Raw genomic sequence first — 6677 nt, forward strand, 5'->3', positions numbered from 1 at the left:
GAGTGAGGGAGAGGGGTGGCAGGTAGCCGCGTTCCACTAACCAAGACTAGACTCATTGTCCTGTCTCTGTGGGAAACTCTGAACACTTCCTTCAAGAGCGATTACCAGGAAACTTAAGATGCCACATCAGTGACCCTTCTCACGTTCACCGCAACTAAGTACAACTCTGCCCACAGGAGATGGCTCCCCCTCATCTATACACACACACACACACACACACACACACACACACACACACACACACACACACACACACACACACACACACACACACACACACACACACACACACACACACACACACACACACACACACACACACACACACACACACACACACACACACACACACACACACACACACTTTGTCATGGTGGATTACTGACAAATCAGAACAACATTGGAATGGGAGTAGGGGCTGCTATGTCGGGGTGATAAGAGCTGGGCCGCAATGGACATCATATGATAACCTCATCATTATCATAGCAATGCAGAGCAGTCCTTCTATTTAACCAGGGTCCACCAAACAGCATGACTAAACAGCCAGCTACGTCCAACAACAGGGAACTGGACATTTTCCATGGTCATGTTTGCACACCATGCCTGATAAAACTTGTAACACCGTAGGCCTAGGTCTTAAAAACTTCCATAAACTACAAGTCCTTTGTTTTCTCTTCATAGAAAAAGTGGGGGTAAGATGGTCTCATAGAATTCACCACCTGTTGCATCTAGGACTTGTTGCATCTAGGAAGCAACTACTGCCATCTAGCGGTGAGATCCCTCTCATTAAGTATGGAAGCTCCCAAGAGCAGCTCTGCTCTGACAGAGACTAATGGCTGCCTTGCCTCCTACAGACAGAGCCCAGAGGACAGCTGCTGGCTTCTGTCTACATGCCAATGTTGACCTAAATCCTTCTGAGGGAAAATCCCCCTCATTCTGTTCCCAGAAAAAAACCTTTGCTTCTTACTCTGCAATCATCGCCCTGGTCGTTCCCTACTCCCTTTCTAAAGACCTGCCTCATCTACTTTCTTCTTCTCACCTGTATGCTAATGAGCCTGCTCTCTGAGTGTATTGAGCGGGAGAGAAAGGGCAGTACGGGCAGACTGATTGCTTCCGCTGCTGAAGAATGCATTCCGCACTTTGGCCACAAGTTAATTTATTACTGGAGAGTTACAGTGCCAGACACAGAGAGGGGTGTCATTAGGCTGGCAGAGCAATCAACAGTGCTTTGAACAGCATCTCATTTTTTCTGAAGTCTGCTCTGCCATAAAGTGTGGAAGAAACTTGATGAAAGTATTCCTGTGGGTTTTTAACTGAATATTCAATCAGAAAAGGGCACTTCAATAAAATATCTGTAACTAAAGCTTAGTCATTTCAACAAAAAATCTTATTATGGTGTCATGCAATTTGGAGTATTGATCAAAGCAATACACTTCTCTCTCTCCCTCACACACCCAGAGAGAGAGAGAGAGAGAGAGAGAGAGAGAGAGAGAGAGAGAGAGAGAGAGAGAGAGAGAGAGAGAGAGAGAGAGAGAGAGAGAGAGAGACTCCCATATCTACTGGGTGAAATTCCACAGTGTGCCATCACAGCAGCAAGATTTGTGACCTGTTGCCACGAGAAAAGGGCAACCAGTGAAGAACAAGCACCATTGTAAATACAACCCATATTTATGCTTATTTATTTTATCTTGTGTCCTTTAACTATTTGTACATTGTATATATATATACATATATATATATAATATGACATTTGTAATGTCTTTACTGTTTTGAAACTTCTGTATGTGTAATGTTTACTGTTCATATTAGTTGTTTTTCACCTTATATATTCACTTTGTATGTTGTCTACCTCACTTGCTTTGGCAATGTTAACACATGTTTCCCATGCCAATAAAGCCCTTGAATTGAATTGAATTGAATTGAGAGAGAGAGAGAGAGAGAGAGAGAGAGAGAGAGAGAGAGAGAGAGAGAGAGAGAGAGAGAGAGAGAGAGAGAGAGAGAGAGAGAGAGAGAGAGAGAGAGAGAGAGAGAGAGAGAGAGAGAGAGAGAGAGAGAGAGAGAAAGTGGGCGAGTGAGAACCAGCTGCTGCTTGCTAAAGATGGGCTGGGCGTGAGACAGGCTGAAAGTGGAATGTCCTGAACTTTTCACCTCTCTTTCTCCCTTATTGTTTACAGCCCTCCTTATCCTGCATGGGGAGTGAAACCGGACAGGGGCGAGAGGGAGGGGGCAGTGAGGCGATAAAGTGGCACCTGGCTGGCAGGTGTTGGAGGAGGCTGCCAGAGTGCACCGTGGCCCAGATCAACGGCCCCGCTCACCTGAGTGGGCACCAGCCCCAGCTCCGCCTCTCCACCAGGCAGAGAAAGGAGCTGGGCAGGGCCTGACAGGCAGGTGCATCTGCTCCCACTCAGTAGGGCAGACAGGCAGCCATTGAACAGAAGAAAGGGGCCAGGTCGGTTTGGTGGGCGGCTGAGTAATTAGTCAGGGAGACCTCATATAGGACCTGGAAGATGTGGTGACGAAGTTGTGAGGCAGTAGGTGGTGTAGGGGAGGTGATATGTGGTGTAGGTAATACCTCTCCCGTGTGTCCAGATATGGGTGGCCTGGTCTCAGAGTAAAGGGTAAAAGCTATATGGAGGTGTGGGCATAGGGACATCTCCTTCTATTATGTTCCTGTGGCTTCACAAAAGGTGAGAATGGCCCAATACCATAAAGACCTGTGGAGTTGGATCCCTTTAATGATATAAATCCGCGTTTTCCCTGGGCGAAACACAAGATCGCACCCTGGTGCGGCAACTTCAAAAGGTCCTGTAAAAGCAGGCCTCCCGCATTTGGTGAAAGGGGTGAGACAACGGGCTGGGGCCAGCAGGTATCATTAGAGCTTATAGAGGCAGGTTAGCTAAGCCTTCAGGTGAACAGGGAAAGGTGGAGAAGTAGGTGGCGACTAAACCTGCCCCTTGACAGTTGCTCCTGGATCAGTTTCCTCGCTCCTCCTCTATTAACTATGGTGGCGGGATTTAAGATGTGAAAGATGATCCACAATCAGCAGCTGGATGGTGAATGGAATCTTTTTGTTCAATATTCTTCAACTTTCTAGATGCCACACTACTTATAAGGGTGACAGCTTGAGATTCAATAGAGGGACAGAATTGGCAGTTCAATTGGATTTTCAATAGCAGATATGTTGGTATTAGGTCTATTCACCCAAATAAGAAAGACCTTGAGATACAGTCAAACCACCTGATGGATCAGGTGAAGCATATTGATCAGGAACCAAAAAAAAGAGTAGTAATTCCCTTATTACAGAACGAGAGAGAGAAAAGACAAATAATGGAGAAAAAAAACCCTCAGTAATCAGTGAGAACATGGTGCAGCTGCTCAGAACCCTTTCAGGTCAGTGAGAATGACAATAAATTAGTAGAACAATTCCGGAAGGACTGACGACCGCCATAATGAACTCACTAGTAGGGAAATACAGGTTCAGGAGCAGTGTGAATTATGATATTTTTGCTACTCCAGAAACAAAAAGGGTTACCAGGGGGTCAGACCCACGTGCTGTAACTAGCGTTGGTAGTCCCGTGAGCAACAAACACCACCTTCTTCAAGCAGTAGGAGGCAAGACCAACTAGTCTGTTTGTCACTGCACTTTGTTTCCAATATCCTCTTTAGTAAAGAGAGAGAGAGGGAGCGAGAGAGCTAACCCTGTTGGGTCCTCCTCCCCTGTCGGCACCTGCATTCTTAAAATGCTTGGAGGACTGACATCTCTCATCCATGGCCTTGCAGCGCACAGAGCAAAAGGTCGCCAGGCTATGACATCATTTAGTTTGGCAGGTAACACAGAGTGCTAGCTTCCCATGAGCATCTTCTGCAGGGAATGTGTGGGGGGGTAGAGGCACTGACAGCTGGCGATCAGACAGAGAGACACGTGACTCATTCAACCAATTACTGTAACCCTGATTCCTCATGCTGTTTGGTATGCATGTAGACCTAGAGACCAGCGTTTCTCAAACTCGGTTTTTGCCCTAGCACTACACAGCTGATTCCAATAGTCAGCTCATCATCAAGTTTTACATTTGAATCAGCTCTTTCGTGCTAGGGCAAAACCAAAAACCTTTGCGTCCCGTTGACTGAGTTTGGGAAACACTGGCCTAGAAGTTGATGAAACTGAGTGCCTAGTTAGAAGTGAGGCAGACCAACACTGAGGTAGCAGAAACAAACCCAGCCAAGCTCAGTGACTGAATAAACGACAGGGTAAACAAAATATGGTTTGGTAAAGAAACACACTGCAGTGATATAGTAGGTTCCTAGGGGATGTAATGACTATAAATGCCACCACAGTCATTACAATACAACTGACTGAGGTCAATGAAACTACAGCAACCACTGGGGATCAACCATTGTCCCGTATCCATGTTTGAGCAGGAGGACAGTATGTATAGAGTCTACATCTGCCCAGCCTCCTCTAGCACAGTCCTTTCCAGACTGTGGCCCCACAGCTAGCCTGCATGATTTTGTTTCATTTTTAAGGAAATCCAGCTTTCAACCTACCTCTGAATGTTGTAATAGTAAAATGCAAATGGTGCAATTTCGAAATTGGGTAGTGCATCAGCAGTTCCTCTTGTCCTGTCAACCATTGCAGACCATAGAGAGCTATTTATAACTTTTCAGATATGTATAGATCATGTCAGTTCACATTTCTTAGCTCGTTTTTTTAGCCCATTAATTTTGTTGTCATGTTTGAGTCACTGAAATATCACAAACACATAAGACAGGAAAATGTGGAGAATTCCAGGAAATTTACTTCAAAACTGCTAAATGTTCTCTGCACCGCACACCATAACAAAATCTGTAGAATTGCATTTTCTCTTCGCCAACAAGAGGAGTCTGAACAGTTTGTATCATGAACAGTGCTTGTGCCAATATAAAGTGTGCAGGGGGAGGGGGCACGGGATGTTCTCCAAAGCTGGAATGGGGGCCTGAGTAACAAAGTTTGGTAACCCTTGCTCTACCACACATCACCTAGGCCTATCCCTCCTGCTAGTGTTGGCATTCCAGACAGCCAGGCTCTGTTGACCTAATCTGTCCTCATCAAGCTGGGTAAACAGTAGTCATTAGTCTGCTGGACTCATTAACCACCTGCTTCTAATTATCACCAATTATGCCTCATCTGGGATGCCTCTGGCTCTGCCTTCTCTGCAGTGGTGGGATCTAGATAGAACATGGCTGACATATTGGCAAAATTGATGGAAGCTTCAACCTTTTAAGTTTAAGTTTTAAGTTAATGTCCTGCAATTCTGCACATCTTGCCATGGGCGTAGAGAAAATGTTTTTGTTTTAAAACTCATTTCATGCAATTCTACACATTTTGCCATGGGTGGAGGCAAATGTTTGCAGTTTTTAATATGATATCTGATGATCAATGGGACCCACGCCGGTTGGTAATTCGACAATGCTTACTACAAGTTTAGATAGCTGGCTGCTAAACTAACTTACCAATAAATAAAAAACATGTCATGGGGTAATTGTGTGACTTCTGATGCACAACCAAATCTCCAAATTGCATCTTGGGTATTCTATTATTCTAACTCTCAAAAGTAAGTTCCGACCCCGACTGAGTCCCCCCCCCCAAAAAAATAATTTGAATTGGTCCGCTGGCCTACAAAAGTGGACCCCCGCCAGTTGCCCATCCCTGTTCTAGAATGTAGAACTCACTACTCTGAAAAGACTCGAAGAGAAGGGTCCAGATAGCCCTACACAGGCTAGCTAGCCTACATCATATCTCAATGGTCTGTCATATTGTCATGCAATGGGCTTTTAACCTGATATGTCCCTACATTCTATTGTGGTTGTGGTAAGGCCTTTGCACGAGCCCAAACTCACCAAGAGGAAAAGCAAACAAATAGTGGGAGGAGAGGAGGAGGTCAGAGCTTTGATGTCAGGCCCTCTGGAGGTTGGCTTGTTTGCCCTAGTCTGTTTCCAGTAAACATGATGCTTGAGTGTGTGGGGTGTGGAGTGTCAACACCAGTGTGTGTGTGTGTGTGTGTGTTTGTGTACTCTATTAGCATAGAACCACAGAACAAACCCCAGGGACAATGCCTAGAACGGTGCCATGCCTCGATCACCGTAATTACCTTTCGGATTGCATTTTATTATGATGTTGTAAAACGTGCTATTTTTATTATTCACAAAAACATGTTTCTCCCACTGCCCTTCAGGCAGAATAACAGTTCTCCATTCCATTCTATACCATGCCATTCCGCAGTGTGAGCAGGATTCCTCCAGTCAAGACTTGCATGCCCCGGGGAGAGCTAATTACCCTTATCTGAAATGACCATCACCAGGATGCATCAGCAGGAAATCTTCATTTAATCTTAGCACTAACTAGCCTGGCCTGATGAGTGTGGAAGAGGGAGACATCAGTTGGTGCTTATGGTCGGGAAGACCCGAGGGTCTCAGAAAACACACAACGCCGGCACCTTCCAACTGATTGCAACAGTCAGGTAATTATGTACCTTCAAGATAGTTAAATAAAGGTTAAATAAAAAATACAAATAAAAGATGAAATTGTAGCTGTAGCTATCCAAGAGAGATTTGACCTAATGCATAAAAATAACAAAGGCGGGCCTTGTCTAAAATTTGTTTTACACATTTCAAAGAATCATTTCCAGCCTTGCTAAACA

This window comes from Oncorhynchus gorbuscha, linkage group LG05, assembly GCF_021184085.1.
Source record: "Oncorhynchus gorbuscha isolate QuinsamMale2020 ecotype Even-year linkage group LG05, OgorEven_v1.0, whole genome shotgun sequence".
In the NCBI taxonomy this organism is placed as follows: Eukaryota; Metazoa; Chordata; class Actinopteri; order Salmoniformes; family Salmonidae; genus Oncorhynchus; species Oncorhynchus gorbuscha.